The 26,557-nt window shown below is 36.5% G+C and overlaps 1 protein-coding gene across 8 annotated transcripts in view; it reads left to right on the plus strand.

The window, feature by feature from the left end:
• The window catches only part of TBC1D5 (TBC1 domain family member 5), a 540,886-nt gene that overhangs the window by 108,094 nt on the left and 406,235 nt on the right, over positions 1-26,557 (plus strand). For 4 of the 8 annotated variants that reach the window (XM_019934420.3, XM_073803672.1, XM_073803668.1 and 1 more), the window contains one exon: positions 22,629-22,831. The exons of 2 other annotated variants lie outside the window; for them this stretch is intronic. The gene's annotated coding sequence lies outside the window, so the exon portion shown is untranslated. Of the gene's footprint in view, positions 1-6,400; positions 6,515-22,628; positions 22,832-26,557 lie in introns of those variants that run through there. 2 more of the 8 variants (XM_073803669.1, XM_073803673.1) reach the window with 2 other exon arrangements.

Raw genomic sequence — 26,557 nt, forward strand, 5'->3', positions numbered from 1 at the left:
TGTGGTTCGTGGGCCCTAGAGCCAGGCTCAGTAGTTGTGGTGCATGGGCTTAGTTGCTCCCCAGCATGTGGGATCTTCCCGGACCAGGGCTTGAACCCGTGTCCCTGCATTGGCAGGCAGATTCTTAACCACTGCGCCACCAGGGAAGCCCCTCTTTTGGTTTTTAAGTGTCTTAGTGAGTTCCAGATATTCTGTTCTCCCAGATATGTGTTCTCCCAGTAATAGCGTAGTCAGCGTTTCCAAAGTATATTCTGTGGTTTGTTTTTCCCAGGAGATGCTCTGAGTACAAAGAGGCCGTGGTCAAGTAAGTTTGGAAAGCACTGTATATTTTGTTCCTCTCTAGGATAATCACAGTATACATTGATTTATATTAAAAGATCTGAGAACCTGGGGTAGCTTAACTCAATTTAGCATTTTCCAAATTTACTTGACCATGGCATCCGGCATCCTTTTCTTTTCTTTTCTTTTTTTTTTAACACAGTGTTTCTTATCTTTTCTTTAGCAGATGCACACACTGGCTTCTCTCCAGTATTTATTTTTCTTAATCAAAATAAGAGATGAGGACAACTTTTGAAATTGCTGTGATGTTATGCCACATAAAACATACTTTCCAATATTGTTATTTATAATAAGTGCAAAAGATATTGGTACAGCCCTTGTGTGCCGAAGGGATTGAGCATGGCAGGCATTTCCAGAGCTGGAATAACTGAGAAAGCATCTTCCAGAAAGTGAATGTTGACTAGATCTCAGTCAGATTTGGTGGGCAAATGGAAGGGAGGAAATTGAGCATTCCCAATATTTGCTAGAATGAGGAAAGCCATGAGCGAGCGATGAAGCAAGTTAAACATTTCAGCTCAATGAATGGTTACTGAAATCCCAAATATAGAGTAAGGTTTATACTTGACCTTGGGCATACAATAGTAAGAAAGAGTCAGTTCTGCCCTCCCAGGTGCCTGTTGGAGAAGGTAAAGTATAGCCTAGTAAGTGTATGAGAGCTAAAATCCAGGATTTTCCAGCTAAAATAGGATTTTCCCAGAGGATTTGTAAGAAGTGAAGTTGGCCAGTGTACTGTATGCTGGAGAGCCTGAGGCAGGATGCAACTGTAGTGATAGGGGCCTGCAGTTAGGGGAACAGAGGAAAGAAAATTAGGAGAGAATAGCAGAAGGTAAGATAGGGCAGACCAGATAGACAACCTTGGAAATCTTAGAGCTAAAGGTGCCAGTAAGCCTTAAATGCAGTGTATTGTGATAGATAAAATCAGTGCTAGACTCTGAAGTAAGATGGAGTGGGCTCACCTCCTGATGACTTCACATCCTGGGACCTCACTCTCTTCAACTTAACGTGGGAAAAATATGGTAGGAAAAATAGCAAGTGGATGGCTTAAAAAATACTTTAAAAAAAACTTTAATTAAATGAAAAATACTTTAATCTGTACCCAGATTCACCTACTGTTAACATTTTACCTCATTTATCATTTGGGTGTGTCTCCTCCCTTTCTCCCTCGAGACACACACACACACACACACACACACATACACACACACACACATTTTTTTCCCCCTGAACTTTGAGCAGAGATTGCATTTATGCCTGAAAGTATGTCAGTGTATATTTCTTAGTAGGGATGTTCTCTTCTTCCATACCTATAGTACAATAAACAGCTTCAGTAAATTTAGTATAATATTTATATCCCTTATATCTAATCTGTTGTCAATATTGCAAATTTGTCACATGATGCAATAACATTCCTTATATAAGCATTTTCTCCCTTCAGTAAGAATTAAGTCTAGGACCAGCTAATGCATTTAGCTGTCATGTCTCTTTTGCCTTCTTTAATTTGAAATGGTCACACAGCCTTTCTTTGTCTTTTATGACGTTGACATTTTTGAATGATGCAGTCCTTCATTTGTCTGTCTGTCTGTCTGCCTGTCACTCCTCATTTGGGATTGTCTGCTGTTTCCTCGTGATTAGATTCAGGTTCTCTGTTCCAGCCAGAAAACTACATAAATAATGATGTATCCTTCTCGGGATATCTCATGTGGAGGCACATTGCGAATGTTAATTTTGATCATTCGGTCAGAGTGTTATCAGATTTCTCCACTGTAGAGTTAGTTGTTGTTTCTTTTTTCCTTCTTATGAGTGTAATAAGCAGTCAGTGGGGCAGCACTTCAAGATCATGCAAATATCCTGCTCCTCATCAGAATTTCCACCTAGATGTAGCATCGGTTGATGATTCTTGCCTGGTACAGTTTTTTCTATAAAGGTTGCAAACTGCTGACTTTCCAATTCCAGCCCTGCTTCCAGTCAGCATCAGCATTCTGCTGTAAGCAAAAACCATTCTGATTGACTGATGATGGATTTACTTATTCATTCAGTCGTTTATCATTGGTATGAGCCCATGGATATCTGTTCTTTTCAGTGGTTTGTAATTCATTACTTAATTATTTTGATGCCCAAATCGTCCAGGTTTGGTTAGTAGAAGTGCATGGCATTCCCCCATAGTATTTTTGAGTGCTTCCTTACTTTCTGGCAAAGCAAGTTGTCATAGACTTATCTCTGATCTATTCTGCCCTGGTGGCTCTTGGCAGCCATTTCTCTGAAGAGCTCTGATTGTTTGGTTTTTAAAAAATTAATTACTTTGTTTATTTACTTTATTTTTTTTTATTATTTTGGCTGTGCCAGGTCTTAGTTGTGGCACGCAGGATCTTCATTGCGGCATGCAGGATCTGCTTCCTCGACCAGGGATCAAACCCTGGCCCCCTGCATTGGGAGTGCGGAGTCTTACCCAGTGCACCACTGGGCGAGTCCCGAGCTCTGATTGTTTTAAGTGGGGGAATGGTATTAGTGTTCTCCTTGCTAGTGGACTGTGCTCATCACAGTGGGGTCTTGGCCTTTAGGCCCTTTTAGAGGAGAAAGTGCTAGGCAGTAAGTATGGGCGTATATATGTATACACATTTACATTGATACATAAATGTATGCAGACGTGCATACTGGTAAACACACATATGCACGTTTTAGAAATCTTAGTTCACACCAGTATCTCTGTTTCTAATCCATCTCCACAGGTTCTTTCTTGTTTTCCACTTTTCCATATTTATGTGTCCCTTCTTTCACAGTGACAGTATTGGCTTCCAGCAGCATCAACACATTAACTTATTTGTGCAACTCCATAACAGATCTAAAATAGTTTCAGAATTGGTTCATTATACCACTAGAACAAACACACTTACCAAAAACTTTACCCATTCAAGATTTGTTTGAAGTTCTCCATCCTCACGCCACCCAATTCTGTGAGTATATATAATCAAATGCTGTACTCATAATTACTTGGATTACTTCTTTCTTTATAATTCGTGTGGATAGGGTTAAGTGTGGATACGGTAAAATACAGTTGAGTGCACTCATTTTAGTTTTCTTGCAGCTTCACATCCTTGTTGATTTAATTTTTTGAATATGTAGAAAATGATTTACTTTTCCAAAAAATAAAATTGTATGAAAAGGTCTTTCCATGTTCCCCATTTACTCCATCCTTTATAGGTAAGCAACGTTACTGTTTTTTAGTTCATCTTTCCTTTTATAAGGATAAGCAGATAATTTTTCTTACATTTTTTAAATTTCCCCTTTCTTATTAAAAGTGTAGTGTACTATATATGTTCTTCTGCAATTTGCTTTTTTTTCATTTTTCAATATCTCTTGGAAATCACTTCATATCAGTTTATAGAGATTTCTCATTCATTTTTAAAGATACTACTTTATTTTGTGTACGTACCATGGTTTATTCAAGCAATGTCTTACACATGGGTATTGAAGTAATTTCCAGTATTTTGCAATTGAAAATAATACTGTGATGAATATCCTTGTGTATATGCATTTTCATATTGTTGCAGGTTTACCTTCAGGGTAAATTCCTGGAAGTGGGCTCACTGGTTCAAAGAGTAAATGCTTAAGTAATTTAATGAGATATTGCCCAGTTCCTTTGCATAGGGTTGTACCACTTTGCATTTCCACTAGGAGTGTCTGGGAGTGCCTGTTTCCCCACAGCCTTGCCCACAGAGTGTACTGTGAACGTTTTGAATTTTTCCCAATCTGATAGATGAGAAATGGTATCTCAGGGTACATTTAATTTGCATTTCATCTTATTATGAGTGGAGCTGAATGTCTTTTCGTCTGTTTAAAAGCCACTTTCTAGGGACTTCCCTGGTGGCGCAGTGGTTAAGAATCCGCCTGCCAATGCAGGGGACACGGGTTCGAGCCCTGATCCAGCAAGATCCCACATGTTGCGGAGCATCTAAGCCTGTGTGCTACAACTACTGAGCCTGTGCTCTAGGGCCTGCAAGCCACAACTACTGAAGCCCACCCACCTAGAGCCCGTGCTCTGCAACAAGAGAAGCCACCGCAATGAGAAGCCTGCACACTTCAACGAAGAGTAGACCCCGCTCTCTGCAACTAGAGAAACCCTGCACGCAGCAACGAAGACCCGACACAGACAAAAATAAATTTTAAAAAAGCCACTTTCTATAGGACATTTTGTCTTTTTGAAAGTTGTTTGTAATGATATTAACCATCTATCAATGAGTTATAGTGTAAATGTTTTCTTCCAGTTTGTCATATCTCTTTTGATTTTGCTTCTGGTATTTTTCTCATGTATAAGTTTTGTAGTTGTATTTTAGTTCTAATTAGAAAGATTTTTCTTTTGTAATTCCCAGGTTATAGGAGGAATTCAACTTATAAAAAAGTACTTGTATAGTTTCATTTTTTACACTTAAATCTCCGATCCATTTAGAGTTTATTTTTGTGTATGGTGTGAGAAACAGATCAAGTTTTTGTCTTCTTTTTCTTTTCCCCAAAGGTCTATCAGTTTGTTAAAAAGCCCACTCTTGTACCAGTGTTTTGGGATGTCACTTTATTGTAGCTAAATCTATTTTTGGACTTTGTTCCGTTTCATTGGTCTGTCTCTTCAGCAGTGCCACACTGTTTTAAGTATAGAGGCTTTGTAGTATGTTTTTTTTTTGCACTATGTGGGCCTCTAACTGCTGTGGCATCTCCTGTTGCGGAGCACAGGCTCCAGATGCGCTGGCTCAGCGGCCATGGCTCATGGGCCCAGACACTGTGCAACATGTGGCATCTTCCTGGACCAGGGCACGAACCCGTGTCCCCTGCTTTGGCAGGCGGACCCTCAACCACTGCGCCACCAGGGAACCCCCTGTAGTATGTTTTAATGAGAGTCATTCCCTCCCCTGCCATATCTGTTCCTTTTCAATGTTTCCTAGCTTTTCCTGAGCTTTTCTTTTCCACTTGAACTTCAGAATCAAATTGTCTAGCGCAAGTTAAATTTGTAAATTTATGACATGTTGATGTTTAGATGTCCTAACCAAGGACAAGGTGTTTCTTTTCTGTCATTTAGGCTTACTTTTGTGTCTTTGAAGAGTGTTTATTCTTCTTCATGTAGGTTTTGAACATTTCCGTTTATTCCTAAATATTTAATAGTTTTTTATTACTATTTTAAATGGGACTTTCTCATTCATCAGATATCCTGTCTGGTTTTATTTGTATATGTGAGTGATTTTTGCATGTTTATTTTATATCCTGCTACCTTGCTGAATTCTTTTTTGTTTTTTGAGTTTCATCATTGATTTTCTAGAGTTTTCCAGCTCACCTGCATCAGGTCATCTGCAAATAGCTTTGTTTCTTCTTTTCTAATTCTTATTTTTTACATTTCTAATGGTTTACTCTAGTCTGATTTCAGTGACTAATATGTCCAGAAGGAAAGTAATAGTGGTCATAGTGGGCATTCTTGCCTGTTTTTGACCTTGGTAGGAGTGAATGTTGCATTGAGAGCTAGCAGTGGGAGAAAATAATGCACTTTTCCAAGAGCTTTAGAGGCACTCTGTGTATTTACATGTGTATTTATGTGTATTATTATATATCATTCTCTGTAATATCTCTCTTCCCTTCCATAGCCAAATGTTTTGAAGGAGTTGTCTCTACCTGGCAACTTTTCACCTTCATTTCCTCACCTCCCACTCTCACTCCAGCAACTCCACTCTGATTTCTCCATTGTGAAAACTAAGGCCACCTTTAAGACCTCCGTGTTATTAAATCTCATGGGATTTTCTTTCCTCTTATCTTTGTCTTTCTTCCTTTTCCTCTCAGTAGCATTCAGCATTGCAGACCATGCCTTCTTCTAACTGTGTTTTTCCTCCTTAGCTTCTATAAAATCACATTCTTCTGCTTATTCTTTTTCAGTCTTCTAGCTCTTTCTCTACTTGGCTTCTAATGGCATGTTCTAGGCCTCTTCTTTTAAAATTCTATCTTCTTTTTGAACTTTATGTATATTAGCTTTCTAAGCAAACCTATGGCATAAATTTTCATTACAGTTATAAATAAATTATTATTACAGTTATTCTGAGAGTGACATTGCTAGTCTACACCTGTCTTCTGAGATCAAGATCTACATGTCCACCTGCCTATCTGGTATCTGTTTCCACTTTGAGATGTCAAATCACTTCACAGTGTAAGTTCTAACCCCTCCCTCAAGTGCCTCCAGTTTTATTTAAGTGACTAGTGTCATTATATATCTTATTGTAAAAGCTGGAAATCTGAGTAATTTTCTTGATCTCTCTTTTTTACTCATCACATTTATCCACTGCATTATCAGGTTGTATTGCTTATCTTTCTACTCTCTAGTTTTCTCCAGCCCAAAGAAAGGGAGACCCAGACAGAAGAAACATCACGAGTAAAGAATAGAGACATTATATTTGGTAGAATACATAGAGAGTGGAGACATACAAGTAACATTAGAAGTAACTAACAGCCACATTGTCAAGGATACTGATTGTGAGAATATGGAATTTGTGTGGCTATTGGATGCTCATAGGTAAATGAGATGATCAGTTTACTTTTGCAGCACTTAGTAACATTGAGAAAAAGAAAGACTGCAGATGGGAGACTAGTTAGGAAGCTGGCAGTTTTCGGAGCTTTGTTAAGAGATATTAAGTGCTTATATTAGGACGTGACATTGGGGAATAAAAAGAGACAAGTTTGGTTGATACCACAGTGTTATTCAGTAAGATATGATAACAAAGTGGATCTGAAGGTACGAAAGAGAATTATTGAAGACTCAGGATGTTTTTACAAAGCGAAGCGGGTGAGTAGAAAGTTTGAGAGAAAGATAATGACTTCTGCATTTGATAAATTGTCTACAAGGTGCTGATATGGATTATCCGGTAGAGACGTTTAGGGAATGACTGGATGTGGTGAGTTGGTTTCTTCTTCAGTGTTGCCTCCATCTGACAGTGTGGTGACTGTCCAGAGCAGTGCTGAGATGTCGTTTGAGCCAATATCCATCCAACTGGCAGTGTCTACTTTGGGTGTTACGTACATGCCAGCTGTGGCCTAGTTCTTGAGATCCAGGTCAGGACTAGAGACATGAGGACAGAAAGTGTTAGTTGAAGGCATGAAATCTGAATGAGACGGCTAAGCCAAAAAGGGGCGGGGGAGAGGGTGAAACGAGAAAGGAATCAGCCAAGGAAAGATCTTGGAGAACCTCCTGTGTGTTCATAAGGTGGCAGCATCAGAAAAAGGGTCAGAAACTGATGGGTCTATTGTTGGAAAAAAAAGTTATATAAGCAAGGGAAAGAGAATTTTAGGAAGCAGATCTTAGATATTAGGGCTATAGAGAAATCAATGAGTAAGGACGTGGGAAAGGACATTACGTTTGGAGCTTGAGGGTACAATTTCAGTAACTTGGAAAGGGCAGGAGTTATATAAAAAGGGTTTTGTACTTCTCCAAAGAGAATGTTGATGAAAAATGTCCCATAAGCAAAATAGGAAGAGTTTTTGAAAAGTTAAATAGGCAAGTAATGCTAGTATTTTGCTAGGCTTTGAAAAAGTTTGTAAAATGTAAAATAAGTGACAATTTAAAAAATCTATCATGGATTGGAAACTGAATCAGCGATAGGAAATGAAAAGTATGGTGAGTAGGTCCTTTTAAATGGAGTGGTATATGTAAGCAGCGGGAACCTTCTGGAAGCATGCAGTGAAACATTCCAGATTTTCACATGGTACTCAGGATGTAAGAAGCAAGATGCTGGTAAAGCAAATGGTGAGGAATAAGTGCGGGAATACTACTGCAGGCTGCAGGCGGGCAGGGGCCTGGCAAAAGGGCTCTCATTTTTGTCAGCCGGAAAGTGATATTTTAAGTAAATTGGGTTATGTTTTACTAAGAATAATGAGTTGTGACTGGTTTATTCTGATATAGGAAAGAAATGGGATATATTGGAAATAGCGTAGACCTAGAAATACTGGCCTACTCTGATGATCTGGCCAAAAGCGGCCACTAAAAGGGTATTTTAATTATAGAAGCAATTTGGTGTAAGAATAGAAAGTGATGAAAATGTAACAGGATCTGAGAAAGGAGGTACATTATCTTATTGTTATCAGACTTTAGCCCTTAATACACTGTGTAGTTCTGGTTGGTGACTCTTAAGGAAGACTCAACTCTATAGACACCAAAAAGGAAAGAGATAATCATGGATTAGGGAAAGTGGACATGTTAAATCAAAATTGGAAACCTTATATCCAGCAAACTTTCAGAATTTTCCTATTAAATCTAATAAAGTGTCTTTAAAATCCCCTTGGATGTCTTCAGTTGACTATCATAACTGAAAAAATGACAACTTTGTTTCTTTATTTATTCATTTTGCCTTTTATTTTTTACCTTAGTGTGCTGTCTTGGAAATTTTAGTACAATCTCTTATAAAAGTGATGATGGTGGGCATCTGTCTTACTCTTTTGTAAAGGGTAGTGCTTCTGTGTGTCACCATTGTGTATTATGTTTGCTGTGGATCTTTGAAAGATGCATTCATTCACTTAATCACTTTAAGGTACCCTTCTTTTTTCTAGTTAAAATTTGCTTTTGATTTAAAAAATCATGAGTGGCGTTGAATATTATCAAAATGTTTCTTTCTGAATCTACTGAAATGTTGCTATAATTTTGTTCCTAATGGGTTGCGAGATACGCAGTGTTTTAATAACAGAAAACCTCTAGTAAACTTCATACATAAAAAGATTGTTAATCTGTTCTCTAAGAAATGAGCAGCCATTTTGCTCTTTGACTACTGTAGGTCCTGTTCTGAATCCTGTAGGTTGATGGTAGCTCTTCAGAAGTCAGCAGGAATGCGACGGAGTTGGGGAGTTAGAGGGTCAGTTATGAATTTGCAGATGTGTTCTACCTTTTTTCCCCTTTAAGCCCAGTTTTGGTTTCTTTTTCTTCATACTCTTTGATATCTGTAGGTTTCAAATATGGGAAAGGAAGCATTGATAGTTAAGTGCAGGTGTATTAAGTGATTAAGTAGAATGAGTACAGAGAGATTGATAATATGGATTCTAATTTATATGGATGTGGAGTAAAAGTATAGGTCATGTTGGAGGGAGGCTGCAGGCCCCACGGGTCATTATGTAAAACTTTAAAATGGATTAAATTTGTATTCCATTTTTATATACTACTGTTTATGGAACTTTTAAAATAGTGCACACTAGATGTTATTGAGAAGATATGTTAAGTTGCAGTTTGTATTAATGGGTTATAATACTCTCAATCTAATGATACTCTCTTAAATTGCTTGCAAATAATGATGGTTTTAAAAAATTATTGCTTTCTAAATCAATAGTTACCTGACTTTTTAGATCACTTTTCTCTGGGATATTATCTGTATCTTATTTTCCAAAAGATAGTCTGGAAAATACCTGATTTTAATCTAACAGCTATAGCAGCTCTTGCATGGTTAATCATTCTCCTCAGTAAAATTAACTGTTGGAGGGGAATTTAATTAAGTCATTTCTTCTCAGTTTTCTCCCTTTTCTTCTTATGTTGCGCAGTATAGCCAGAGTTGGAATTTCCCGTTTTATCTGAAGCTCTTGGTGTGTATTGGGATCATTCTTTGGGGGCCATGATATGATTTACTAGTTTGGGGTTATTTGTTGTTGCTGTTGTTTTTGTTCAGTATAGAAATTACCTGCTTGTCAAAGTGTATGTATGACTTAAAAAAAAGATTTTTAAAATGTGTGAGCTGACCCCTTACAAAGCTTTACTATTGTAAAGTGCTATATTTAACTTTTCTCTTCTGAAGGACATTCTCTCACATTTAGTTATATTAAACCAAATATTTCTTATGCTAATTATTTTAATTTTATTTGTATATTCCAAAAATTATGAAATAAATTTTTCCATATAAATTAATCATTACTAATCATAATTTTCCTTATTAAAATGCTATATCAGTCCTTTATCTTATGTTATCATTAATTATAATATTCTCATGTTCCATATATCATAGATAACCAGAGATTTGAGTAAAATAATAAAAATACTTGAGGAAAATTAAACCCTACTTAAGAAGCTTATGATTGACTTTATGGGGGCAAGGGCAGGGAGGTGGGCAGTAGGGTAGTGATGGAATAAGAGACCCATTTTTCATGTGTTCTAGTCTATCATAGTTTAGAAGAGGGAGACCGGAAAGATAAATGGGCCTGGGACTGAGAGCAGGCTTGTATGATTTATCATTATTTTCCAGAATATAATATAGTAGTCACAATAATTTGGTGAATGATCTTCATCGTTGTGTGAAAAAGTCTATTCGGTATCATGAAAGCATCTATTATTACATGCAGCATAAACATAATTTCTGTATTGCATTATTGGATGTCAACAAAGCCACCCCCCGCCCCCCGTTTTTTTGCTTAACTCACAGAAACCTCACACGATTTGTCTGTCGCAATTGAGCATGTTAAAATATATACATGTTAATATTTACTGTTGTGCTTCCCCAAAATGATCCATACTCTACTGATCTTTAATCACAGAAGTTGATAAAATGAACCTCCATGTATGGTGAACTTTGTTTTCCTACCTGATCACACTTTCTGGTTACTAAAAGACTATTGTTTTTCCTTTTAAAAATATTTGGTCCTGTTTTCTGTGCCCAAACAAACTCTTTTGAACATAAGTTAACCTTTGTGGGATGATTAAAATGGACCCTGCCTTCGGAAAATCAGAAGTGCTATTGAGCAGAATTCTAGTTGCTAAAAATGCCAGGTAAAGTAGATATTTTTAGTACATGTAATTCATTTCTGCTAAGACTTGAAGTCTTGAGAATTCTGGAATTTTCTGAGATACATTCTCCTTAGAGTGTTATAATTTGGCTTGTGTATATTTGAATTGTGTGGTTTTGTAAAAGTATATGATATTATGTAACTAATATTTGTTGTAGTTTAAGAGCTTGACTCTTTAAAAACAAAAATGAAGTTAATGAGTCACTCATTCATGCAGACACACTGAGATTGTTAATTATATGAAGCTGGGAAGGCCAGTCCATTAGGAAACGCAGCTCAGCTGCTTTGCCAATAGTTTGTGGTCTGATGAGAGGTTTTTGTACAAGAGGAAGGATTAGCCCTGAAGAGAACTGTCCAATCTATAGATGGATGTTTTGGGCATGTGGAAGCCTAAGCTGAACTCAGAATATCATGGCTTAGCAAATTAATAAAGTTATGTTAAGTGGTCTCTAGGTACCAAATCTTGGTTAAATAGACCTCAAAATAGACTAAGCTACCAAGGGTCAAAATAGAGGAATTGTAGTTTAAAAAAATATATACCACAGTATGTTTTGAACTTAGTCTTTATTTTTTAAATTCTCATACTTGAGAATTAAACTCTGTTTCCTAAAAATAATTTATATATAACATCATATATACATGACTGAATCTTATTACCATGTGAGCTCTGTTTTCTGGTCAACATTATTCCTTTGTTTTAAGAGCTAGAAAAAATGGCTTAATGTGAAACTTACTGCCTCACTTTCAACATGTTCTGATTGAAGAACTCTGTCAGGTGTCAAAACAAGTCTACCCTCTGGCAAGAGTGACAAGTTCTTCATGAGGAAATTCTGGAATTGCCTTTGGGAAGTATTTTAACAATCTCTTTGGAACTCTTTTTCCAATTGGTTATGTCAGCTTTGGGTGTGGGTGGAGTAGGCCACAGATCTGAATTTTCTAGAAGCTTTACTATCATTTATTCTTAGTATAATAATTTTTTATTTGAAGACTTATTCTGGGAGTTGTCTGTATTCTTGTACTGATACATTTATACTTATGAGGCTCAGGATGTAGTTTGGTATTGTCTGGCCAACTGCACACTGGTTTTAGGGATATTTGAGAAGGAATGCCGTTAAAAATGTCTTTCTCAAGTGCATATGTATGTATGGGCTCTCAAGGATAACATGTTGAAAACTATGTAGGAATTACTCGTTTAGAAAGTTTGATCTTAAATTAATGCCTGTCACATTGACTGAAGCACAGAGCTTGGCTAGGTATGTTTTCAGAGAGAGCTTTCTTGTTGTACTGAATTCAAGAGGTAATGTATTTCAGAGTGAAAATAAGTGAGGGAAATCGATGTCTGAGCTCCAGGAATCACAGATTTCAATGTTATGAGCCCACGGTCCATGGTTATAGGAGGCACAGACTTCATTCCCCGTGGTGGGTTTCCAAGGTACTCCAATGAAATACGGAGATAAAGGAATCACTTTAATTCACTATGTGATTTTTTTTTTTTTTTTTTTGCGGTACGCGGGCCTCTCACTGTTGTGGCCTCTCCCGTTGCGGAGCACAGGCTCCAGACGCGCAGGTTCAGCGGCCATGGCTCACGGGCCCAGCCGCTCTGCGGCATGTGGGATCTTCCCGGACCGGGGCACGAACCCGTGTCCCCTGCATCGGCAGGCGGACTCTCAACCACTGCGCCACCAGGGAGGTCCCGCTATGTGATTTTGACTTACATTACTCATAGATATACTTGAGGACATTGTGATGGTGTGTAAAGGATAGGCTTGTGGAGTGTCACAGGCCTGAGTTTAAATACCACTTATTAACTGTGTGATGTTAAGTAAGTTTACTTAACAATGCCTGTAATTTCTTCATCTGTATAAGTGGGATTAATGATAATAATAAAACTTTTGCATCAAGCTGTTATGGGGATTAAATAAAATGACATTTTCTAAAACACAAGGAAGAGTCTTTTAGGACATCCTCCTCGTACATCCACTCCCACCCCAAGTACCATGGGCTGAGAAATTAATGTCATCAGACGTTGCTCAGAAGGGCAGTTATAAGGTTAAAAGCACATTTTACATATGGGTAGTCTTTAGATAAGGACATTTCTAAATGTTTTCAATGAAAGATAGTAGTATTTCAATGATTATTTAGGCCATGATGTTTTAAAAGCAGCAGCAGTTTTAGATTAAGTAACCTAGTCTTTCAGGTTTTTTTCCCCTGTCCACAAATGCTGCTCTGGGAGATGGCCTAGTGTTCAGTCACTTACACAACAAGTGGTCCAGTGCACAGGACTGGGAAGGATGTCCTACTAAGGATCAGGGTTACCAGCCTTTTTTAAGGCTTCAACAGGCCTTTTTGAAACTCCCCTTGTAGGGGGTATGGTAGCTGACTGTCACCTTTCCCTTCATGTAACTTGGACGAGAGAAATAATTGTAAAGGTGAACACAGAAGAATGTGAGGATCATTTCTTAAGAGGTTGACTCTGGGTGATTTTTTTAAGTCCCAAGAGTTGGGTGCTTTATTTGGGCTCCTGCCTTTGGAGAGTAATAACCAATTGCCTGAGAGTTCTTGCTTAGTTTCCAGTATCCAAACTGGAAAACATTAATTTGGAAAAATCTTCAGGGCTTCCCTGGTGGTGCAGTGGTTAAGAATCCGCCTGCCAATGCAGGGGACACGGGTTCGAGCCCTAGTCCGGGAAGATCCCACGTGCCGTGGAGTAACTAAGCCCGTGGGCCACAACTACTGAGCCTGCGCTCTAGAGCCCGTGAGCCACAACTACTGAATCCCACACACCTAGAGCCTGTGCTCCACAACAAGAGGAGCCACTGCAATGAGAAGCCCGCACACCACAATGAAGAGTAACCACCACTCGCCACAACTAGAGAAAGCCTGCGCACAGCAACGAAGACCCAAGGCAGCGAAAAATAAAAATAGATAAAATAAATAAATTTATAAAAAAAAATGTTCATAACCCATTTTGGTTATAAAACCAAAAGTTTTGGTATACTGTATTTATCATATTTATGATTTTCCTCTTTTCATTTCACAATTTATAATCTTAACCTCCTAGAGCGTTTTTTCTTATGGGATTTTGAATATTCTTAGTTTTATGTATTTTGTTGCAATATGAGACCATAATAATAATATTGCTTGGAATCTTTAAATATTTTAAAAATGATTTTGAAGAATACATTTAAAAAGTTATCCTTCTGAGTAGCAAAAAAAAAATGGCATTAGTAATGTAAATTAATTGATTGCTGTTTTATTGAATTATTAGACTGAAAGCACTGATACACGTGTGATCTTCCTGTATCTGTTTTGCTGAAGTGTTAGTTTCAAACCTACTAAACAAGTAACCTAATGCAAAATTTAAAATTCAGCTGGTTAATTTATACCAAGAAGTAGCTCAAAGTGAGATATTATGTGAATTGTAGAGACCACAACCTGGCAAAATTTTTAAAGAGAGTACTCAATTGAAGATACTTCTAGGCATGTACCAGTGTGTTTAGAACTAAGGAGACCTTCTAAAATAAAATGAAGTCTCAAAAACTTAAGGAATTAGTGACGTGATCTAAACTTCATTTTACTCAGTGAATTCAGGTTACTTAATGTTACAAGAGTCAGCAGAATTAAAATTGAGATCATTCATTTGTTACTTCTTTTGTCCTCAACATCCCTTTTGCAGGAGTGCAAGATACTGAGGTAGGCATGTATATGAAGTGATATGTAGTATGTGCTTTTTCTCTTAACCTTTTTTCTTATCCCTTTCTCCTCTTATCTTTTAAAAAATTTTTTATTCCCTTCATGGCACAAATAATCTAATCTGCCTACCTGCTAGATTAGAAACCTTGGAAATAAACTAAACTTCTTTCTTTTCTTCCATTTCTATGTCTGGGTACCACCATTTTTCTCATGTTCTTTTGTCTCTCACTTCTCCATTTCTATAGCCGCTGTGCTAGTTCGGTTGTTAGCACTCTATCCCACTACTGGAATTATCTTTCTAAAACACTCACTAAGTACCCAGTCATTGATTCAGCTGTTTTTCTATGTTGCTAATAATTAGCAACATTATCCAGTTTAGGTTTCTTTTATTATTTTTGAGAAGGGGCTAATAGGCAGTGAGATCAATAAAGGAACAGTAGTTTGGTAGTAAAGTAAGTGATGGGAAAGTCATGAGCCACAAAACAGAAAAAATACATGTGTTAAATAATTGAGTCCTTTGTAGAGCTAACTTATCATCTGTTCTCTTCTGGTTTTAATTACTGTTGTGCACTTCTGTTTTCTGAGAACTAAAGCTTCCTCAGAATTCTGGAATAACTTGGGACAGTGACTGCTTTTCATAGGCTTTCCTCCAGTGCAGTCAGCAATGGTTCGAGTTTTTCTTTTTGCAGTTTGAACAAGATAAATTACAGTTTTTATTGGATAAAAGGTGACAGACAGGTGATGTTACAAAAAAGCAATAGATTAAAAAAAAATGGAACTCTGAAGCAAATGGAATAACATAAGGAGGAGTAGTTAATGAGATGTGGAATAATTTAATAAGCCTGGAACAGAGAATTTAGAATACAAAATAAAATTATGGATAATGCTTAAAGTTTTAGCCCGTTTAATCTAAAATAATTTCTTCAGAAATCTTATTTATTTTCATCTTAGTTACAGGAACACACTTAAAAGAAGGGAATACCTTAATTATAAATATGTTTATATCCTTGTTGCACTGTGAAGGATGTCTACTTTGAAAAGTCCCATGCCTGATGTCTGCCACAAGAAATGCACAAAAACTAACATATGCTTAAGGGAATTTTTCATCTCTTGGAGTCAGGTTGAATCAGCAGCTTTCTTAAGGAAACCACAGTTCCGGGAATTTTCTAACTTTTCATGAGCATTTAGGCTGGTCTGCGAGATTGAAATGGACCTCAGGTGCCCAAAGCAACTCTCAGAAATGACCCAACCTCTTTTGGTTTATTTAGAGTGATGGAGATTAATCTGTTTCTTATTTGTAAGCTAATTTGAACTTGGTATCAGAGCTTGATCCTAAATGAATCAGGATATAGAGAAGAGAGGCTATGTTGGCATCAAGAGCAAAATTAGAAGGTATAATCCTCAAATCACAAGAATTTTTCTCTTCTTTAATTGTACATACATTGGTTTCTGTTTTGCCTGGATCTTAGGGTAGTGGGGGATCTAACTTGGTACCAACTGTTTGTGAAAAATGAGCATGACTGTTTGAGAGAAAATAATGTCACATACTACTATAAGAATGCTAAGATGAAGAGTGATTTTGGAAGTGAAGGTATGTTTTATGAGGACAACCTAGAAGTACTTCATTTACCATAAAAGTCAAAGAAACAGGCTTAGATTGTGTCAGTGCTTTGGGGATTGTGGCTATATAAAGGTTTATAAAATTAAGGGAAGTTATGAACAGAGTGAGTAACGATCAGGTATATTACACTTATAATTGTCTTTGCGTTGAAGTGGCATGATACAGTGGTTAAGACCATATGGCCTGTGGGTTAAGATGTCTTGGGTTCAAATCCCAGCTTTACCATTTGTTAGTGATGAGGTCTTGGGCAAGTTAGTGTCCTTAAGTTCTTATTAACTGTTTTGTTTGTTTGCTTTGGTGGGGGTGGGGTAGAGGTAAGGTGGCATTAAATGAGATACTTCATATAGATATCAGTATCGTGGTAGAGTATTGATGTTATTGTCACTAAAGTATTTTTTCAAGCAACTTTGTTATCCTTAGCTTTCTATTCCTGTCATGGTCATGTAAGTCATGAGGTTAAAACCAAACAAACCTGAGTGGGTATTTTCTTTGATTCAAAGGAATACAAGTAGACCATATGTACTAAACTTTAAACTTTTAACTGCTCACGTTTAGCTTTGCACATAAGCCTTGAAAGAATAACACCCATCTTGAAATTTCAAAATTAAATTCCGTTAACCTTGGGTGGAAATATGGAGTTTTAGAATTCGTTAGAATCTCTTAAGCCTCTGGAATGTTGTTAAGGCAGCCCTGACTCAGTGTGCCCTGCCTGTAGGTCAGGTTAATGGGGGCTGCTGGGGCAGTGACCAGAATGTATACTTCCATAGTGACAATTGTGGTTCATGTAGAAAGGAAGATGGGCGTACTTTAATTTTCTAAGTGATCTGAAGTATCTGGAAATACAGTAGACATTTTTGTTCTTGAATGCTGTTTTGGTACCAGTGTCTGTTAGCATCCAGTGGTATCACTGAGGGTTATATGTAAGCTCTTACTCCATTTTTTTTTTTTTTTGGATAACTGTTACTGCTTTAGACCCCTTTACATATTTTTAAGATTCTTTACTAATCAACAATATATTTTATTTAGCCAGTGGTTAACTTGTGTGACAGAAGTTTCTTTATGAACCATTCATCTCCCTTAAACATTCCTATGTCTTTTGACATGTAAATCCCTAAATAACTTAGTTTTAATCACAAGACTAAAATCTGGATTAAGGAAAATCAAATTTGGTAGAGACATTTTATGTATAGTTAAAACTGCTGCTGTTTAATTATCCCTCTTTCTATTGGAAAGGAACCTTGACAGTAGTTGTTCAGAAACATATTTGAAATTTTTATATTAGGTTGGGTACAATTTAATTGGACAAAATAAAGTATTGTATATGTTCAATAAACAGTTTAAAAATTACGTGCCTGAAGAGTGGAAAGTGGTTGTTGTTGGTAGAGATCTTTTAGAAAGCTTGAAGAGTCATCTCTTCCACTGCTGTATCAGAATCTTTGGGAAGGTCTGCTTGGGAATCTCCATTTTAAGAAGCTCCTTAGGAGATTTTTATGCACACTGAAGTTTTAGACCCACTGCTGAATTCTCTACTGACAGCTTTAGGATATCGGCTTCTGCTCTTCTGATGGAAGCTACTCTTCCCCAGTTGGGGGAAGAACAGGGGTGAGCTGAGGCAGCTCTTCCTGATGCCCTGCTGTGGTCTGTGCTGGGAAATTTCCAAAGCTATCAGTGTTTTGAGTCCTCTTTCAACTGGCACTCCTGTGGTGAAGGAACATGTCATGTTAATGGTGTTGCCCAACCCAGAGCCTTCATGTGTTTCCTAAAACATTCATACTTCCTAGCAGGGGAGGAAATTGCAGGTGAGGAAACATAAGAGAGTTTAAGTGGTCTTCTGGAGCCAGGACTGGAACTGAGGTTGATTTGATTTTAATGCCCAGACTCTTTTCTTTCTGTCTTTTTTTTTTTTTTTGCCGCGCCGAGCAGTTTGTGGGCTCTTAGTTCCCTAACGGGGATTCAACCTGGGCCCCGGCAGTAAAAGTACCATGTCCTAACCACTGAACCGCCAGGTAATTCACTACTTTTTTTTTTGTTAAGCCCGGACTCTTTTTGATTTACAGTATTATATAAACTTCAGGTGTACAGCGTACTGATTCACACTTTTTATAAAGCCCAGAGTCTTACACTATCCTTGCTACCCTGCTTTTAGTGGAAAGAACGATGGGTTGTCGGTTAAGGTAGCCTTGGGTTGGAAGGATGCCTCTATCATTTACTGGCTTCACTAGCGACTTTACACATCCCCAAATTCAGTGTCCTCATCTGAAAAGCAGTCATGAAGATTGTAAAATTCTAAGGTTATTGTGAGGATTAATCTACCACATTTTTAGAGTGCTTCAGCGTATTTTTATAGTTCTGTCCCAGAGTAGGCATTCTAATAAATGATGACTATTATTTCACAACTTAAGGTAAGGTGAGTGTGCCTTATGGAATGAACCAATTTTAGGCTAAATGAGTTTGTCAGATTATGAAATGTATGTTTTCCTATTCTGACGTGGTGTGATAACTAGAAACAAGGAAGGTGCTGGATGTGTGAAGGGGTTTTCTTGTGGGAAAACAGTGTAGACCTCTATTTTTTATCTAGTACCCATATCCTGGTAAATTCTAAATTTGATTCTAGCCCAGACCCTTCCTGTAGCTCCAGACTCTAGTAGTAGCTCCAGATGTTTCTGTTGAAATGCCCACAGGATGTTTCCATCAGTTAACCCCTTAACATGTCCAAGTCTAAACTTGGGCTCTTCCTTCCAACACCTGCACCCTTCTGTTAGGATTCCCTACATCAGTGAATGGAATTGCTCTCCATCTGCAAACTCCACAAAATCTAATCTTTCATCAGAGTCTGCTGATTGTTATCCCCTGTGTCTCTGCCTTCTCAACTTTGTCTTCCCCACCATCACCTTAGTCTACGCTACTGTCACCTCACACTCAACTCCTCCCCTGCATTTCTCTTGCCCCCTCCATGATTCTGCCACATTGGATATTTTTTCAACATACAATTGGTTGTCATACCTTATTTAAAACCCTTCAGGAATTTTGCCTTATTCACTTACTCTGCCTTTTTTTGTTTCACGTACATTCCCTCTTTAGCTGTGGCTGGCCTCTTTGCTTCTCTTTCCTGACTTTGAATGTGCTTCTCTCATAAGTGCTTTTAGACCTTTGCACTTGATGTGCCCAGATTTGAACACTTCCCGTACCTTTCAGATCTCATGTCAGTCTTATTTTAGGTCTTTGCTGCTCTCTGCGATACATCAAGTCTCCTGTTATAAAATCTCATGGTGGGGAATTTCCCATATTTTTAGTAGCATTTATCTCTGTTTGCAATTATGTATTTTTTTTGCGTGGTTGTTGGATACTATTTGGTTCTCCAAATAAAATGTAAGTTCTGTGAGACAATTTCAGCATCTACAAAGGCCTGGAACAGCCCTGACAGCAGATGAGAAATATTAAATGACTGACTGAACTATATAACTAGGCAATTAAAAGACAATCTTTTATAACTAAAAGATTAGTTCTAAAGTGAGGTAAGTATACATGAAGTCACAGTGTTGGCAGGTTAAGCATTGTTACTTGGGAATACGTTTGTTATTGTAGCATTGGTTTCATGAGCCTCTAATTTTACTTAAAGACTAGTAGTGTTTTGAATTTTGAATTTCTGAGTACAGATTAAGAGCTTCCAGAAGTTGATTGTACTTTAATGACTTTTAGAGTCAAAACTTTCCCCTTTCCTCACATCTGGACAGTATTTGAAGTTCACAATTTAAAAAAGATATAGTTGGTTGTGTACTTCTTGATGTTTACTATATGGAATGTATTTATTTATGTTATTTGCCTAAGGCATAAAATTTTTAAAATGCTACCAAAACTTACGAAGTCAAGAAATCATAGATGTTATAAAAGGTTTTTTCAGCTCTTATACAAGTTAGAAAAAATGAAGAAGATTAATATGATATTGGAATTGTGCTTTTATGTTACTTTTTGGTATTTGGACCTTAATTTACTGTATGATTATCGTTAGCAAATTGAAATGTTCTTGTGAAAACTCTTAAGGCTGTAGTATTTTCTTGAAAATTGGTTTAGTACTGTTGTTTACATTGTAAAATTAGTGCTTTCAATAAGATTTTGGTTTCCATCTATCCTGAATTCTCCTTAGGAGTGCACAACTTCAAAAATAAAGAGGCACAGTCAGCAGAAAAAAGAGGTGGTCTGAGCATTTATGCGTTAAATATGCATGTTAATTAGGAAAAAAATTAGAAAAATATGAAAACAGATGTTACATAAATTATTGCAGTCCCAGGGCAGCAGTAACTTATACACTGACAGTAATTTTTATATGTGCATGTGTATGTCTATTTCTAGATTTCTCAATGTTTATGCAATTCCGTAGAGAATAACTAGAAGAATGGTATATCCTTTCAGTGAGACAGCAGTAAACATTCCTTCTGCATGTGGCTTGCTGAGCGAGTCTAGGCATAACATACACTTTTCCTGTACAGATAGCCTTCCGTGTTTCCTAATTCTTCCTGTAGTCTTCTTCCTTCCTTCTTGGTTTCTTTGATAGTATGTCAATGAGATCTTTTATTGGATTATGTCCTGTCAAAACAATAAAATGAATCATGATCCCAGCAGTGTAAGAAATGTAAAATTGACTGGGATGTAAAGTATGTGTTTAGAAACAAAGCAAATCACAACTACTGAGGACACTGATTGTAGTGTCACTTTTTCTTTGGTTACGGTTGTACTTTCTGAAGAAATAACCATCATTCTCTGAACAGTATTGACACAGTAGTGTGACAATCTATACTAAGTGTTACATAAACACACATTTATCAAATATACATATATTGGAATAATTGAAAGATCCTTGAATGTCTTTCACTGTAAAGAGACATCCATAATATAAAAATGGTTTATATTTTTACAAGGGAATGATGAGAAATAGAGACATGCTTTATTTCAGCGGTGTGGCGATTTTTAGTTCAGCCATGGAGAAAAACCATGTGACTATATTTCTGTCCAAGGAGCTGCTGACAATGTCTAGATATTTCCCATACATAGATTATATAATTTAGAAACATGTTGTTTGTAACTTTTCAGATGAGATTGAAAGTTAAAATAAGGAAATCCTCCATCAGAAGGTAATAAATCATTCTCTTTATCAAATGAACAAACAAAACATGAACTATATTCAGTATAGGGGCACAGAACAGTTTCCTTAAATCTCTCTGGAGATCAATGCTACATTCCTTGGTATTCTTCAGAAATCATACTTTGTTATTTGGTTGTAGTAGCATATGATGCTCAAATGTGTTTTAAGTAATTAATTTCTTTTGCATCCCAGTAGGTTTCAGATACATCTATTATCATAATGTTTTTCAGTTCTGTGTTTTTGATATATATTTTACCTAACTACTGTTGTCCTTTTGTACATATGCTGAGTCACCAGTAAGCTGTAACAGGTTATTGGGAGTAAAGTAAACTAATACAGAATGAAGTCTAGAAAAGAGTGATAATAATATATTTAGTAATTTATTATTATTTAGAGGTTCTTTACCTAAATTAGATATTTAAGAAATTCCATTGTTCTTGATTTTATGTAGAGATACATCTATGTCAGATATGATTTGTGAAAGTAGATTGAAGTATATTACTAAAGATGATAAATGTTTTTCTTTTTCTACAGTCAAAAAGGCTATGGAAATTAATTTTTAATTCACAAATAATATTTACTTGCCACACTGATACATCTGTATTCTAATTTTATGTTTTATTTATGCTTTGGAATTCATTTTCAGTGGAATTTTTTTCACATTTGTTTGCAAATGTCAGATTCCCATTTTTTATTTTATGTGATTTTAATACTTGATATTAGTTTACTACTGTATTAGTAGTGTATTTCTTATTTGAACACTTTTATTTCATTTCAGTGAAGCAAAGTGATAACAGGTGATTGTTTTATATTGAGGTGTTTTAGTTTTTTTTTTTATTATAATGCTTTTTATTGTAGGTATTTTAAAGTGAGTTTCTTCTAGGAGCTAAAATAGATAATTGAAAGAGTGATTAAAGAGTAAGCTAACATTTGTCCCCTAAGAGCCAAAAATATTATGACATAAACTTTTTCAGCTTGCTTTTTGCATTGATGGCTTTGGTTTAGGGTTCCTTTGCTTAGGGAGAGGATATTTGAAGCTATTTTATTTATTTATTTTTCTAGGTATTTGCTGTTTTTCCTGCAGCTCAGTTGAGGGATAACTCAGCTGATCTCTATTTCTTGATTCTTTACTTCCGATTGGCCAACCAAGACTTTTATTTGGCAAACTCTGTCGTACAGAAGCTGACATCATCTATGACCCATAACAAGAGCACACGTTTTCAAGTGTCAATTAGATTTGTGGATCAATAAAGTTTTCTTGAAAGGTAAGTGTATATTTATTCAAAACGTACATTTAAAAATTCAGTACTATCATCAGCTGTCTTAGTCTGTTTGGGCTTTTGTAACAAAAATCCCATAGACTGGGTGACTTATAAATAACAAAAATTTATTTTTCACTGTTTTGGAGGCTAGGAAGTCTAAGATCAAGGTGCCAGCAAATTTGGTGTCTGGTGAGGACCCACTGGTTCATAGATGGATGTCTTCTTGCTGTGTCTTCACTTGGTGGAAGGAATGAGAGAGCTCTCTAGGGTCTCTGTTTATAAGGGCACTAATCCCATTCATGAGGGCTCTACCCTCATGACCTAATCGCTTCCCAAAGGCCTCACTCCTAATACCATTACACTTGGAATTAAGATTTCAGCATATGAGTTTTGGGGGGTGATAAACATTCATTTCATAATAATACCCTCACTATAGTTACAGTAATGTGTTTTATATATTTGTGTGCAAAAAATATGTGTGGGTGTGTATGTGTGTGTTTATATACTGCTGCCAGGTTTAGATTGCAGGCTCTTTAAGGGAATAATGTTGCCCTCTAGCACAGAGTTCCCTGATCAGTTTCTTTCGACTTATATATCTACCCACCAGCTTCCAGTCTGTTCCTTTCCTTCATTGTTTTCCTTCTCTTTTAATTGAGCCTGCATGAGGGCTTTAAAAATACTTTCCCACCAGCAGACTTTTAGCACTTTTCTTACTGAATACTTTTTGTTCCATATTTCTTTTCCTTCCCTTTTCGTCTTTCCTTCTTTCCTACCTTCCTACCTCCTTACCTCCCAACATTCATTAAATTTGTTGGAGTTGTGAAATTAGAATGATTGAACTTAGCATTGACGGTATCTCAGATAGGTAGCATTCACATTTTTTTTTAAACCACAACCCATAGTAAGAAATAAATTTTATACTTATGAGCCATTTCCCACAGGTATAAATGCACAAATGAAACAAACAAGAGTTAAAACCATTCTACCCTGGCTACCTTGAATGTATGCTGTGCTCTATTACATTTTTTTGGGGGTATATTTCATTTAATATATGCTGATACCCATAATTAAATTTACTTCCCTATCCAATAGTGGATCACCTTTGCAATTTCTGAAGTCATACTTTAGATCACTTGTATGTTTGCTCATGACTGACTTGTAGGGAAAATAAATGGAATCAGGCAGTTTGTTTTCTGTTTCAGTCAAGCTGCCTTTTCTTCTGCCTCCTCTGTGCTTTTCATTTCTGTCGATTCATTACAAGTTATCAAATAACTTGGGGAAAGAACTGTGTAACTGCTGGGAAATACTAGAGCACTTATAGGTTCTTCTGTAGTAACAACACAGATACCAAAGGTCATATCTCAAAATATAAAAGGAAGATAAATCTTTGATAGAATCATTCCTTTATAGTAAGGTATATATTTCTTTATTCTCTTCTTGTTGTTTCTGTCTATGTAAATTGTATGTGCATGCTAATGCTCTCAAATCATTCTTGGTTTAAAACATTTTAAACTTCCAAAGCCTTTTATCTCAGCTTAGAAAAACAGATTTTTCCCCAAAGTGGTCTATTCTAGTGCTCCTTCCCATTTCGTTTAACATTTTTATCCTTTTAATAAGTTGCAAACATTTAAAAATTGTGAATGTAATATATTTTATTAGTTTGGTATATACAGAAAAGTAAAAAGAAAATAAAAATTATCCCTAACCCAATGCAGCTAAAGCAGTTCTAAGAGGAAAGTTCATTGCCACAAACACCTACATTAAGAAAGGAAAGCTCAAGGTGTCCACTCTCATCACTTTTATTCAACATAGTTTTGGAAGTTCTAGCCTCAGCAGTCAGAGAAGAAAAAGAAATAAAAGGAATCCAAATTAGAAAGGAAGTAAAACTGTCACTGTTTGCAGATGACATGATCGTATACATAGGATATCCTAAAGACGCCACCAGAAAACTGCTAGAGCTCATCAGTGAATTTGGTAAAGTTGCAGGATACAAAATTAACGTACAGAAATCTGTTGCATTCCTGTACACTAACAATGAACTATCAGAGAGAGAAATTAAGGAAACAATCCCATTTACCATCTCATCAGAAAGAGTAAAATACCTAGGAACAAACCTAACTAAGGAGGTAAAAGACCTGTACTCAGAAAACTATCAATATGAGATACTAATGAAAGAAATTGACAGCTACACAAACAGATGGAAAGATGTATCATGTTCTTGGATTGGAAGAATTAATATTGTTAAATGACCATACTACCACAGGCGATCTTACAGATTCAGTGCAGTCCCTATCAAAATACCAGTGGCATTTTTCACAGAACTAGAACAAATAATTTTAAAATTGGTATGGAAACACCAAAGACCCCAAATAGCCAAAGCAAATTTGAGAAAGAAGCAACGAGCTGGAGGAATCATGCGTCCTGACTTTAGACTATACTACAAAGCTTTGATAATTAAAAAAGACTCATACATCAATGGAACAGAATAGAGAGCCCAGAAATAAACCCACGTACTTATGGTCAGTTAATCTACGACAAAGGAGGCACAAATATACTATGGAGAAAAGAGAGTCTCTTCAATAAGCGGTACTGGGAAAACTGGACAGCAACATGTGAACGAATGAAATTAGAACATTCTCTAATACCACAGACAAAAATAAACTCAAAATGGATTAAAGACCTAAATGTAAGACTGGATATTATAAAACTCCTAGAGGAAAACATAGGCAGAACACTCTGACATAAATTGCAGCAATATTTTTTTGGATCCATCTCCTAAAGCAAAGGAAAGAAAAGCAAAAATCAACATACAGGATCTAATTAAGCTTAAAAGTTTTTGCACAGCAAAGGAAGCCATCAACAAAATGAAAAGACAGCTTACTGAATGGGAGAAGATATTTGCAAATGACATGACCAATAATGGGTTAATATCCAACATATATACATAGCTCATACAACTCAACATCAAAAAAACAACCTGATTAGATAATGGGCAGATGAACTGAATAGACATTTTTCCAAAGAGGAAATGCAGATGGCCAACAGGCACATGAAAAGATGCTCAACATCACTAATAATCAGGGAAATGCAAATCAAAACCACAATAAGGTATCATTTCACACCTGTCAGAATGGCTGTCATCAAAAAGAATACAAATAACAAATGTTGGCAAAGATGTGGAGGAAAGGGAACCCTTGTACACTGTTGGTGAGAATGTAAATTTGTGCGAACACTGTGGAAAACAGTTTGGGGATTTCTCAAAAAATTAAAAAAAAGAACTATCACATGGCTCAGCAGTTCCACTCCTGGGTGTGTATTTGAACAAAACAAAAACACTATATCAAAAAGATACATGCACCGAGTGTTCATTGCAACATTATTTACACTTGCCAGGGTATGGAAGCAACTCAAGTGTCCCTCAACAGATGAATGGATAAAGAAGATATTTTGTGTGTGTGTACACACACACACACACACACACACACACACACACACGCACACACACACACACACACTGGAATACTACTTAAAAAATGATAAAATTTGCCATTTGCAGCAACATGGATGGACTTGGAGGGCATTATGCTAAGTGAAATAAGTCAGAGAAAGACAAATATTGTTAGGCACTACTTACATGTGGAATCTAAAAAATACAACAAAATTAGTGAATAAAACAAAAAAGAAGCAGACTCACAGATATAAAGAACAAACTAATGTTTACTGGCTGGG

The sequence above is a fragment of the Tursiops truncatus genome, chromosome 4 (assembly GCF_011762595.2).
Source record: "Tursiops truncatus isolate mTurTru1 chromosome 4, mTurTru1.mat.Y, whole genome shotgun sequence".
Lineage (NCBI taxonomy): Eukaryota > Metazoa > Chordata > Mammalia > Artiodactyla > Delphinidae > Tursiops > Tursiops truncatus.